Genomic DNA, 14,935 nt, shown 5'->3' on the forward strand with positions numbered 1-14,935 from the left:
TTTTGGGGATGAACTACTGTCTAAACTTACAGTATATTTAGATGATATATTGATTTCTGGAAAAACATGGGAAGAACATTTTAAATTGCTAACACAGGTGTGTATAAAATTAAGGGAAGGGGGTATGCCCTTAAAGTTAGAAAAATGTAAATTTGGAGTAAGTGAATTGAAATTTTTGGGACACATTATTTTGGAAAAGGGGATTGAACCTGACAGAGAAAAAATTGAAGCTATAGAGAATTTTCCTGTTCCTAAAAATAAAAAAACAATTAAAATCTTTTTTTGGTCTTGCTGGATTTTACAGAAAGTATGTCAGTACTCAAGCTAAGAACGCTTCTTGTTTATGTGATCTATTAAAGAAAAATACTGTCTGGGATTGGTCATCTGATTGTCAAAAAGCATTTGATGAGATAAAGAAACAACTTTCACAGAACAGAATTCTATATAGGCCTGTCATGTCTTTACCCTTCTGTTTAATAATTGACAGCAGTGATACAGGATTAGGAGCACACTTATTTCAGGAAAAAGTCGTAAGGGATCATATTGAACACCATTCCATTGCATTTCCTAGTAGAGTATTACAAAAGTATGAAAAGACTTACACTGTGACTGAAAAAGAACTTTTGGCTTTACATTGGGCTTTCAATAAATTTAAAAATTATCTTCTTGGACACAAAGTACTTGTTTACTCTGACTACAAAGCACTAAGTTACTTACAGGAGTGTAGGCTTTATCATAATAGAATCACCAGATGGTCATTATTCTTACAACAATTTGATTATGAAATTAAATATATTAAGGGGAAGGAAAATGTTATTGCTGATTCACTTTCTAGGTCACCTATTGGGCTAAATTTTGATAATGAAACAAGCATTGATGAAAAAAATTTCAAAATTATGTATTTGAAGGGGATAAAAGAGGAAGGAGAAATTTTAAAAATTTGTAATGACATTAGGAGACACCAAAATCATGATGAAAATTGGAAATTGGTAAAAAGTTATTTGGGTGTTAAGCAAAAGGTAGATGATTATTATAAGGTACACAAAGGTATTCTGTTCAGAAGATTAAGACCTGATTTGGATGACTGGAAATTATGTTGGCCTGAGAAGCACATAGACACATTAGTTAAGTATATACATGAGAGCTTTGGACATTGTGGTTCTGCCAAATGCATACAAAAGATTCAGAAAAATGTCTATTTTTATAATACTGCCAGAAGAGTGAAGAAAAAATTAGCAACCTGTGACCGATGCCAAAGAGTAAAGGTGAGTAATAAACATGCAGAGGAATGATTCAAAATATTTTGCCCAGCAAAAATTTAGAGCTGACAGCTTGTGACATTTATGGACCCCTCCCCAAGTCCAAAGGAGGTTACAGTTTTATTTTTGTGATTGTTGACATATTCTCAAAATTCATCAAATTGTATCCATTAAGGAAAGCCCCAAGTAAACAGATTACATCCAAACTAACCAGTGACTATTTCAATAAGGTGGGTACTCCACAAGCAATCTTGTCAGACAATGGGTCACAATTTACATCAAAAGTATGGAAAGATTTTGTGGAAAATGCAAACATAAAACGTACGTATTTTGATTTCAGTTTATCACCCGTCCAGTAATCCAGCAGATAGGTACATGAGAGAGATAGGGAGGTTGTGCAGAACATACTGTAGTAAGAACCATGTCAATTGGATTGAATATGTAAATGATTTCAAAGACATAATAAACAGTTTGCAACATACATCTGACTTTTCACCATTTGAAATTATGTTTAACAAAAGACCCACTAGCTTTATTACTGAACACATAGACTTTCCAGTTTGTCAAATTTTGTCACCTCAGGGAGAGAACAAATTGTAAAAGACACCATGAAAAAACAAGCAGATTACAGAAAGAAAAAACACAATGCAAAAGGCAGGTTTTCACACTTAAATATTGGTGATTTGGTTTTGGTTAAAATAAAAGAAAAATCTAAACTTATGACTTCAGAACTAAGGAAATTTTTTGACATTTATATAGGACCATTTGAGGTGAAAGAAAATCCTCACCCAAATGCTTACAGAATGATCTATCGAAAGTCGAGGAAATTATTTGGTTTGAGGAATGTAACTTAAATGAAACCTTATAAGTCTGATACCTAGAATGAAATTTGCAAATCTCAATAACCAGGAATACAAGGAAAATTTTTCACATTTTATATTGTTAATGAAGTTTGTTTCCTATCATGTGATATGGAAACTATATATGGTACTAAAGCTTACTTAATGTAATTTCTATTTTGATGACATGTAATATACATACTATTCATTGAATTTATGGCTAGATGTAAGAAAATATTTTGATGGTTGCTTCTGCATTTTATTTTCTTTGTGTGGTAGGACGTGCTATTGTAGTTGTAGTTTACTCATGTTAGTTATTAGACATTTTGGTGAACATTTTGACATTCATATTTTGTGCTTACTACTATTTTCTTCATGTGCTGATGTCATTTATGCTGAAAACATTTTGTTGCTGTTATTATATTTTCTGAGCCTATATGATGGAAAAGACTAAAATTTGAGTATTATGAACAGGCTATGTCTGCTTATTTGCCCAGTTGACAGTTGGTATTTATGAATTTGAGGACTTTCCACACTGTGGAATTAAATCATTCTTTTGTGTATTGTTGGTAAACCATTCTGTCTGCCTATGGAGGCAACACACAGATACTAACAATTGTCATTTTTCTTAATTTTGTCTTTTTATATAACATGTTTGGGATTAGTGTGATACCTTTTGATATTTTGCATATTTTATGTTAATGAAATCAAGAGGATGCTTGTTGTAAAATCCAAACACTACTTTTGTCATTTTTATAATATTTCTTCTGTTTTGGTAAGACTCAGTGTAGCCCTGAGCACTTTTCTTTCTTTGTACATGTCAAATTGTAGGTTTTTATGCTACAGTTAGATTCGATCTGTAATGGGGGGTGAATATATTGGGATAGACAATATATGTCAGTGATGGGTTCTTAAGCTACTGTAGGAGGATTATCACAGTCATCCATTCTGCCATGTCTGCATTGTATTTTATATTGTTGGGCAGCTGTTTATATTCTGATCTCAGTTATATTTTTTGAGCCCTCCCCTTTTATTTCTTATCCTACTGCCTGTCACTGTTTCTATTCTATTTTTCTTCTTCTGCTAATAAGAGGGGGCTAGGCTGAACTCTCCAGTAGTACGTATTTCTATCTTTTAATGCCCTCCCTTCAAGAATTAAGTGTTTGATAGATGATGATCTCCTGTTTAAAAAAACCTTAAGGCAGTTCCTATTGCTAGGATCATTTTATACATTAGAAGAGTTCCTGAACTACAGTGTTTAACATCTCTTGTATTGTAAATTGCAAATGTATGCCCAAATTTGTATTTGTAATACCGAATATTTTTATGGTAAAAATATATTTTGCAATATTTATTTCTTTGTAACACTTATTATTTTGTAATCTTTATCTCTCTCTAAAATGTATTTTTGTAGTGGGACATAAGTTACTGTTCACTGTTTTTTGTTTTGTAATCTCTATCTATACCTAATTTTATTTTATTTTTTTTTTTTTTTTTGTAGTGGGACCTAAGTTACTGTTTTTGTTTTGTTTTATGTATTACCATAAATTCTGGCCAAAAGCTTGTAAAATTGACACGTTCCATATCCTGTGATACTGTCACAACATGGATCACCGGAACAAGAGATAAATGAATAAATAAATAAAAATAATGAACATCCACATACACTCCTGGAAATTGAAATAAGAACACCGTGAATTCATTGTCCCAGGAAGGGGAAACTTTATTGACACATTCCTGGGGTCAGATACATCACATGATCACACTGACAGAACCACAGGCACATAGACACAGGCAACAGAGCATGCACAATGTCGGCACTAGTACAGTGTATATCCACCTTTCGCAGCAATGCAGGCTGCTATTCTCCCATGGAGACGATCGTAGAGATGCTGGATGTAGTCCTGTGGAACGGCTTGCCATGCCATTTCCACCTGGCGCCTCAGTTGGACCAGCGTTCGTGCTGGACGTGCAGACCACGTGAGACGACGCTTCATCCAGTCCCAAACATGCTCAATGGGGGACAGATCCGGAGATCTTGCTGGCCAGGGTAGTTGACTTACACCTTCTAGAGCACGTTGGGTGGCACGGGATACATGCGGACGTGCATTGTCCTGTTGGAACAGCAAGTTCCCTTGCCGGTCTAGGAATGGTAGAACGATGGGTTCGATGACGGTTTGGATGTACCATGCACTATTCAGTGTCCCCTCGATGATCACCAGTGGTGTACGGCCAGTGTAGGAGATCGATCCCCACACCATGATGCCGGGTGTTGGCCCTGTGTGCCTCGGTCGTATGCAGTGCTGATTGTGGCACTCACCTGCACGGCGCCAAACACGCATACGACCATCATTGGCACCAAGGCAGAAGCGACTCTCATCGCTGAAGACGACACGTCTCCATTCGTCCCTCCATTCACGCCTGTCGCGACACCACTGGAGGCGGGCTGCACGATGTTGGGGCGTGAGCGGAAGACGGCCTAACGGTGTGCGGGACCGTAGCCCAGCTTCATGGAGACGGCTGGGAATGGTCCTCGCCGATACCCCAGGAGCAACAGTGTCCCTAATTTGCTGGGAAGTGGCGGTGCGGTCACCTACGGCACTGCGTAGGATCCTACGGTCTTGGCGTGCATCCGTGCGTCGCTGCGGTCCGGTCCCAGGTCGACGGGCACGTGCACCTTCCGCCGACCACTGGCGACAACATCGATGTACTGTGGAGACCTCACGCCCCACGTGTTGAGCAATTCGGCGGTACGTCCACCCGGCCTCCCGCATGCCCACTATACGCCCTCGCTCAAAGTCCGTCAACTGCACATACGGTTCACGTCCACGCTGTCGCGGCATGCTACCAGTGTTAAAGACTGCGATGGAGCTCCGTATGCCACGGCAAACTGGCTGACCTTGACGGTGGCGGTGCACAAATGCTGCGCAGCTAGCGCCATTCGACGGCCAACACCGCGGTTCCTGGTGTGTCCGCTGTGCCGTGCGTGTGATCATTGCTTGTACAGCCCTCTCGCAGTGTCCGGAGCAAGTATGGTGGGTCTGACACACTGGTGTCAATGTGTTCTTTTTTCCATTTCCAGGAGTGTATTTTGAGGTATCACCCCTCCCTTGTTGCAGTGTCTATAATTGTACCATGTCCTCATGCTCTTCAGTACAGATCAACAAGCAATTGTTTTCTTAAATGCTGTCTGGTAACACTTTTCTTTGTCACAAATTTCCATGTTAATGTAGTAAACTATATCTGGTTGAATAACTTTGAAATTAATTTTCAAATTTATGTATACACTATCATACCATATTATAGTGGAGTAAAAACTCCAATTACTTTCACATCAGAATGTTGAAGGCCTATGGTGATAAAAAGCTTGCTAATGACATGTCACAAACAAGATTTTTTTAAAAGTAATGTTAGAAAATGAGAAATTTAATGTGTGTTGTAATATACAGAATTTTATTGAATATGAATCATAATTGTTAGACTATTATAATCTTTCATATTGTTTCTTTTACATCATTCTACTAGTGTTTGATCATTCTTGGTGACACAATATAACACTAAATATTTGTGTAGGAATTTATACTGAACTGAACAGTAAAGCCTATGTAATAATTTCAAATAAAGAACCCACCATCTAAAAGGAACTATGTAAAGGGAATACCTATGGACCTGTTATTAGAGGAAAAACTTAACTAGGAGAACAGGAACTACAGTGGTGAAATGGACAGCGAGTTATATGTAAATGATGGACTGAAAATAACAATTGGACTCTTGTTTGAAAAAAGTTTAATACTTTTATTATTATATTGCCGGGAGACATATTCAGTGGTCATGTACATAGTTGTAACTAAGTTTCAAAGACTCTATGAGGTTTTCTTTGCATACAATATGTTACAGATTAACAGATCACATTTTGATATTTATGTGTACTGTTGTAAAGAGAGTGAAGGGAGTCCTGTTGTAAAATTTAGTAATTCTTGCAAGTTTGAAAAGATATGGCTAAAGCAACTTTTAATCTATTGGATTTCATTTCTTTAATACTATACCACGAGGATCAAGAATACTATTATTCTGTATAATGATTACTGTAACTTACTACCTTATTATCTTGCTGTTTGGGACACCCAATCCCATGCAGCTTGTGCATGGAATTGTGTGTGTGTGTGTGTGTGTGTGTGTGTGTGTGTGTGTGTGTGTGTGTGTGTGTGTGTGTATGTGGGGGGGGGGGTATTGTAATGGTACTTGAATTACGTAACCATTATGGTACCTCACCTGAACCTCTCGATACCAGTAATATTCTACTGTATTTCTGTTAACTACTTAACATATTTCTGAGACAACATTCAGATTTGATTTCACTTTTGATACATCGATATGTTTATATTGCAATGATATTATTCTTATGTGTATTCTTTCTTTTGTCACTATGATCTTTGATGTACTTGTAACTCTGATTTTTGGGCGCGTAAGTGATAGTTACTTAGTTGTTAATTTATTAGAGAGTTGGACCTTGAAAAAGTCAAGTCGTAGACATAATGTTGGAAAGATGAATATTGTCGTCAGCTTATAAAATGTGAGCTTTAACAGTGACAGTGAGGAAGATGTTTTCAAGTAGTTTTGTATTGTGAAGTGATGTTTAGTGTGTCGTGTGATATTGCAATAAAAGCAATTAAAAGGAAGTGTAACATAATTTCGGATTGCTGATTATTTTTTTACATCACCATTGTCCAGCAAAAGTGTAATCTTCAAGGATGGTTTGTGAAGCGCATCTACATAACTTTTGAATATAGCAGAATAAAACCTAGGCCTCTTTGCATCCAAGCTTGGAATCATAATCACCTAGATTTTCAACGATTGAGCCATGATTTTACCATGAGACCTGCGTGGGAAACACAAAAAGATGAGTGCCTAGTTTTTTTATTATTACATGAAATGACTATTAACTGTGCTCTAATGACACCTGCCACATAATATGACTGTTGTTGCCGAAAATGCAGTATTTAGCAGCGTGAGCAACACCACAATTGTTATTAAAATTTTGACCTTTGTTGTGGTAGGGTTGTTAGATGCTGCCACCTACGATGGGGTCCTCACTTCAGTTCCGCATGCTCAAGTGTATCCCACTTTCAGTCTCACATCTGTACAGCTAACACGACTGGCATTGCAGGGTCTGTGATAATGGTATGCTGACCAACCATCTGGGAGCTGATGCAGCACTTGACTACAAAAGTGTCTACCACATAATCTCACCTTGGATGCTGCCTATGGGATGAGGCAACAATGCTCTCTTGTCACAACAGGAGGCAGCTTACTGATGTAAACACACTTCCCTGACCAAGACTAACTTGCTTCTTGAAGCACTGACCACTGCTTGGCAACAGTACAACTGTTGTATCCTTTCTCAGAATAAACATGTCTATGCAATTACTGTTTTTATGACTGGACATTGGACATCCTTCTGGTTCACACCCACTGCCTAGCTGCAACCATGCTCATGGTGGAGAATTAAACAACATCCTGACTGCTAGAAGAATGGATCTTATGCTCCGCATAGCGATCAAGTCACCCAAATGTCTACATTTGGTATCATAAGTGGTCACTGCTATGTCAACAACTGCTGCACCTGATGGAAGAAACAGTAGACACTTCTGTCTACATTTGGAATCACAAGTGTTCCTTCTGGTTTGCATGGCCAGTGTATGTCTTTCACTCATTGTCAGATGATGTTCTAAGGTTACAGAAATATGAATTTTTAGTTTTTGCTTGTTTAACAGGAATAGTATATCTTAATATCAACAAGGGGTATATGACTCATTGATTTGTAATGCATAAAGTCATGAGTGGAGGAATTGAGTTACAGCAAGAAGTGTTACGATAGTGTTCCATTTAACTGCCCTTGTTGATATCCTATTTTGTTTCTCCTTTTTTTGGGTATTGGATAGAGGTTCCAGAACATCTGAGTCACAAATATGGGGACTTACCCTTGAGGAGACATTGCAAGCTGTAGCAGTTCAGTTACCACAGCTGAGAGCAAGTAAAGCAGATATCCATAAAGCATTGAAGGCTGTAAGAGGGGATGAGGCTTCATCCAAATTACCTGCGCCTGCAGTAGATTCATCTACCATTGGCCTACTTAATCCTGTTAAGAGTTTTATAGAGAGGAGATAAAGAAGAAATGAAGAAACATTGGTTAGACATGTAGAACAGATTTTGAGCCATGGGTACATTACTTCAGTCATGGGGAGGAGGAGAAATTAAATAAGGATAGTACTTGTGCAAAAGTAAACAGTCAGAAGAATTAATATTAGAGGTTTAATTGCCACAAGAAGGTAGGGACATTGTGGAAGCTGGGGAAAATAATGTGGGACTAGCAATTCTAATTCATTGCAAGAATTCAGAATGTGAATCAGCTGTAGTGCAGGACGTAGTAAATGCATGCTGTACTAAAATCAAATACTATATGAATAGCAACATGGATGACATTGGTATAATAGATTGGACATTAATGGGTCTTATATGTGAGGTCTGTTCAAAAAGTTCTGGAACATTCGTAATTTCGCACCTGTGGTGTGTTGGTGCGAAATGCAGTTGGCAATCCCTACACACGCCGATGTCTAATGTGTAAATGCAGGAAGTTTCAGTGTTATACATCAGTTAGTTGTTGTTCATAGTTGTATTAAGTAGAATGTTGCATTACACAGTTTGTGAATTTTGACATGGCAGAGTTGGAGAAACAAAGCATCTGCATTAAATTTTGGATGAAACTCAAGAAAACCTTTACAGAGACACACCAAATGATGCAGCAAGTCTACAGTGATGAGTGCTTAAGCCATACTCAGTGTTATGAATAGTTCACATGGTTTAAAAATGGCTGGACAGAAGTTAAAGATGACCCACGTTCAGGACACCCTTGGACATCTTCCAATGATGATTATGTCAGGAATGTCAATGAAATTGTGCATGCCGATTGAAAATTGACTGCCCAAGATTGAAGAAGAATGTAACATTTCAGTTGGATCACGTCATGAACTGACATAGCATCTTGTAATGCACTGTGTTGCTGCCAAGTTTGTCCCACAGCTCATGAGTCAAGACCGAAAAGACATTCGCCTCACAATCTGTGTAGAGGTTTTGGATCACACAAATGAGAATGAGATGTTCCTTAAGAGAATCATAACTGGTGATGAGACATGGGTCTATGGTTATAATGCTGAGACCAGGGTTCAATCTTCACATTGAGATGGGGAAGTTCCTCCAAGACTTGTCAGGTCAAGTCAAATGTCAAAGCCATGCTAATTGTTTTCTTTGACTTTGAAGAATCAGATCATCATGGATTTGTACCATATGGACAAACTGTTACTCAATGGCACTATCAGGACATGTTCTGACACCTGCAAGAGAATGTGAGGAGGAAATGGCCTGAAATGTGATGAGACACTTCACAGCTCTTGCATCATGATAGTGCACCCACATGTTCACATCTGTTGGTATGTGATTATTGCATAAAAAATGAAATCGCTGTGCTGCCTCATCCTCTGTACTCTCCAGACCTGGCCCATGTAGACTTTGCTTTATTTCTAAAGGTGAAAACCCTGTTGAAAGTATGAAGATTTGCAGTGATAGACAGATAAAAGAAAATTCGCAGATCGTGCTTCACACAATCCAGTAAGAGGCATACCAAGACTGCTTCCAAAAGTGGAAAGAGCATTAGGAGTGTTGTATCAACTGTGGAGGAGAGTATTTCAAAGGAGACCATCCACAATAAGTAAAAATTAAGTGTAGAAAATTTTTGTGGACAAAGTTCCAAAAGTTTTTGAACAGACCTTATACAGGCAGTGGAGCCTGTGTGATGTGCATTCCCACATGTGCTGGGTGATTATAATGAAAGTGCAGCAACTCATGGAGGTCTGGTGTGGGTTGTAATTATCACATGTCAGAGAAGTTTTGTAGATATGCTAATATGTTAATGTGGAAGCAGTGTACACTGGAAAAAATTAGTTCCAATTTTGGCCACTAGGTCAAATCTGCCACTGTAAATGGAAAAAATAGGTATAATAAGGTTTCAGTGGCTTCACCATCTGGATCTTGTGTGAGTACTAGTCTAAAATAGACTGCAAAACTATCCTCACTGTTGACCATGGGAAAGACAATTCTTCTGACACAGCATAAGTTGTAGCGCTACCTGGGGCATGTGCTGCATGGTCAGTTATAGCAACAGCAACCTAAACAATAAATTCTACCAGAATAGGATGCCTTCCTCTTCTAGGTGCCACACCAAACTCACCATTGTTTTCAAATTTCATTATCATCTTCTTTAAATAATTTAATAACAATGGGCCTCTCCTGAGACCTTTCACTCAGCAGTGCTCTCTCAATGCAGCACTGTGATGGCTGTTGTTCACATAAAACAGTTCCCTAACAGCACACAGTGTCTCTTCTCAATAGCCATACTGTTCACTATGCTATGGCTTGTTGAATGACAGGTGGATGTCATGTTGTCATACAAACAGTGTACAGTGCCAGATTTGCACAGTCTGGTTACTAAAACTGGAACTAATTTTTCCAGTGTAAATAAGTTCCGCAGTAATATAGTAGCATCTCTACCACATTTCTCTGTCACGCAATAATTACAGCTCACACTGGACCTCTGAGAGTTGCTGCACTATAATTACAACTACTTGGTATGGGAAGTAAATGTGCCAATGATTTTTATCTCATGCAGAGTGTAGCTGCAGACAGTAATTTTGTTGTAGATACAGTGAACAATGCACTAGAAGCTACTAATGACATCAATTATGTTGCAAATGTTGTGGATAATGAAGTTGTACAGATGGATTTATTTCTAAAGAATACAGTTTCATTGCCACCAGTGGTGGCAATACTCTGTATGAAGGAGGGAGGGCATAACAGCAGAAAAAGGTAAAGTGCTTTTAAAACTAGTTACCAGGCAGACAAGAATGGATGCTTTCAGGGCTGGACACCTGAAGATCATAGGGTTGATAAAATCGATGAAAGTTGCAATGTAATGTTTATTGGGGGGTAAGAGGAAACATAATTCTAAATTAGTCTTTGACTATGGGTGATTGTTCTCAGTAGGACTTTTTTCTCCATAAAATGCAAACAAAGTGTAACTCGTTGGTTATAGTGATTCCATTGATTGCTTGCATATTACTTCATACTTAAATTGTTATATCAGCAATGTGCTTGTGTAAGTTTATCATGCAAGTAGTTGTTGCTGAGTTACACTCATGGACTGTATGTTGCCAGTTGTTATTGCAATTTCGATGGACTGTGTTATGCTGAACATGCATTATTGGCAATAAAAGTGTTTTGTAAAGGATATACAACCCTGCAATGATTTATTATTAATTTAATATATGCAAATAGAATACCTGGAGACATCATTGTAGCAACTGCAGAAAGGAATCATCCCTTAAGAGTATTGTGCCTTCAGGGGTTTCACGGTGTCACATCGTGTTGAGGTGCACTTCAAACATGATCTGTGATCTGAATGTGTGAATGTGAATTTTCCTCATAAACAATTTCTAGTCACTGTTCTCAAACTTAATTACTTGCATGGTACTGTTATGTAGTGCCATATGACCATTCTCCTGGACTTCTTTGCTTTGTGGAGTGTATGGGTGTTGGAAGAGAAATGTAACCTGTCCAGGCTACTAAATGATGAAAACAGCTTAACAGTAATTCTTCTGTATTTTATGCCCACTGGTTTTGATACACAGTTTCAGTTACAATGATGGGTGAACAGATCTCATAGCTTATGACAGTCTATTACAACAAGCATATCTCTTGCCATGACATTAGTATTTGGAAGTAGGTAAGTGACTTCCAAGGCACAGCCGAACCATGACATCCAGAGAACAAGCACTCTGCCACAGCAGGTGGAGAGGTTTATTCACTGTTGCACCTTGCCAGTGTCTGGAGCTGATGTGACTCAGTGTAATGTTTTATCATTAACAACTACCTGAACTATATTTTCAGCTTTTACAAAGATCTTTTATAGACCTAAGAGGATAAGAGCGGAACATGTTATTCCAAAAAATCCCTTGTTACCCTAAAGAACCCCACACTTAGATGAAAGATGTCATGCAACTCAACATACCTGAGTAATTACAACACTGCATAATTGCTTTAAATAATGATAGGTTTATTTTTCTTTCTGTTTTCATGATATTCCATTCCTAAAGCCTTTTAATGCGATATCCATTTTTATTTCTGAAAATGAACCTCCAGTTTGTTCTGACATAGGATCAAGTCACTCCTAATATATTTCATCAACAATACAGGGTGAACATAAAGTCTGGGAACATTTTCAATTATTTATTGCACAAGAGCTAAACATCGTACAGATGTCACACATACTGCAATTTGAAGAGAAACTCTGAAAATATTTTTTACAAACATTTGATATGAAAACCATGAGTTACCCAACAGACGTCAATATGGTAATCAAATTCTTAACATACCCATCCCAGCATGGCAACATCGACTGTGGCAATCGCTTCCCGTATTCTCTCCTAGAGCTTTGCTACATCATGTGGTAAAGGTGGTACATACACCAGATCTTTAATGTGGCCCCACAGAAAAAAGTCATATGGAGTGAGATCTGGTGATTGTGGAGGCCATTTCATGAAACAACTGTCCCCATCTGTAGCACAGCTGATCCATCGATGTGGCAGCTCCCTGTTCAAGTACCCATGAACTTCACGATGAAAATGGGGTGGAGCCCCATCCTGCTGAAAGATAAATGGAGAGTCCAATTGCATTTGAGGCATCAGCCATTGCTGCTACATGACCAAGTAGGAACATCCAGTGACAGTGCTCTCAGTGAAGAAGAATGGCCCATACAGTTTTTGACATGATAAGTCATAAAAAACATTTACCTTTGGAGAAACATGCTCAAATTCAAACCATTCATGTGGATGCTTTGTATCTCAGATTTGACAATTATGGCTGTTCATTTTCCAATTAGAGTGAAAAGTGGCTTCGTTGCTAAAATTAAACTATCAAGAATGCCATCCTCATCCTCGTTCAATTGTTGCAACTGCGAACAAAACACAAAATGCTTGTCTTTGTCATCGTCATTGAGCTTCTGCACTAGCTCCATTTTGAATGGTTTCATAGACAGCTTCTGTCACAGGACTTTCCACACTATCATTGGAGCCATTTTGAGTTCATGGGATGGGATCCGATTTCTTTGAACTCCTTATGTATGTCTCTCATACACACTCCACATTCACTTCACTCACACTGGGATGTCCACTTCTCTTTGCCAGGCACAAGCAACCCGTCATAATGAATTTGTTGTGCGAGTGGTAAATGGCCTTACTTGTGGGTGGCTTCTTACTGTACTTGGTTCTAAACATCCACTGAACAGCTGTAGCACACTTGTTTTTATCGAACTCCAACACACAAAGAGCTCGCTCTGCACCTGAATTTGCCATATTTGTGACTAGCGCTGACTATCGGCAAATTACCAAACTACACTGTAGGGGTATACATGAAAAAAACTTTCAGTGTTTCTCTTCAAAATAACATATGTATGATATCTGTACAATGTTTGGTTCATGTGCAATAAATAATTGAAAGTGTTCCCAGACTTTATTTACGCCCTGTATTTGCGTATTTTCCACCAACCATTCCTATATTTATCACATCCTATATTCTAGCAAATAATTTCTCCCTTTTGCATATTTTTGCTTTCTATGTATGAGATTTCCCTCCTTGTTTAGTGATGAATACAAAAATTAGGAGGTCCACTTATCTAGACTATATTCTGGTTACTCAGCTTCCAGTGCATTGTTCACTGTATCTACAACAAATTTACTGTCTGTGCCTCGAGCATTAATCATAAGGGCAAAGTTTCTCATATATATATAAAAATAGAGGGAAACATTCCACGTGGGAAAAATATATCTAAAAAGAAAGATGATGAGACTTACCAAACAAAAGCGCTGGCAGGTCGATAGACACACAAACAAACACAAACATACACACAAAATTCTAGCTTTCGCAACCAACGGTTGCCTCGTCAGGAAAGAGGGAAGGAGGGGGAAAGACAAAAGGATTTGGGTTTTAAGGGAGTGGGTAAGGAGTCATTCCAATCCCGGGAGCGGAAAGACTTACCTTAGACCTGTCCTTTTTTCCCTCTATGGTAAGTCTTTCCGCTCCCGGGATTGGAATGACTCCTTACCCTCTCCCTTAAAACCCAAATCCTGTTGTCTTTCCCTCTCCTTCCCTCTTTCCTGATGAGGCAACCGTTTGTTGCGAAAGCTTGAATTTTGTGTGTATGTTTGTGTTTGTTTGTGTGTCTATCGACCTGCCAGCACTTTTGTTTGGTAAGTCTTATCATCTTTCTTTTTAGATATATTTTTCCCATGTGGAATGTTTCCCTCTATTATACACTCCTGGAAATTGAAATAAGAACACCGTGAATTCACTGTCCCAGGAAGGGGAAACTTTATTGACACATTCCTGGGGTCAGATACATCACATGATCACACTGACAGAACCACAGGCACATAGACACAGGCAACAGAGCATGCACAATGTCAGCACTAGTACAGTGTATATCCACCTTTCACAGCAATGCAGGCTGCTATTCTCCCATGCAGACGATCGAAGAGATGCTGGATGTAGTCCTGTGGAACGGCTTGCCATGCGATTTCCACCTGGAGCCTCAGTTGGACCAGCGTTCGTGCTGGATGTGCAGACCGCGTGAGACGACGCTTCATCCAGTCCCAAACATGCTCAATGGGGGACAGATCCGGAGATCTTGCTGGCCAGGGTAGTTGACTTACACCTTCTAGAGCACGTTGG

The sequence above is a fragment of the Schistocerca cancellata genome, chromosome 6 (genome assembly GCF_023864275.1).
Source record: "Schistocerca cancellata isolate TAMUIC-IGC-003103 chromosome 6, iqSchCanc2.1, whole genome shotgun sequence".
Taxonomy (NCBI): domain Eukaryota; kingdom Metazoa; phylum Arthropoda; class Insecta; order Orthoptera; family Acrididae; genus Schistocerca; species Schistocerca cancellata.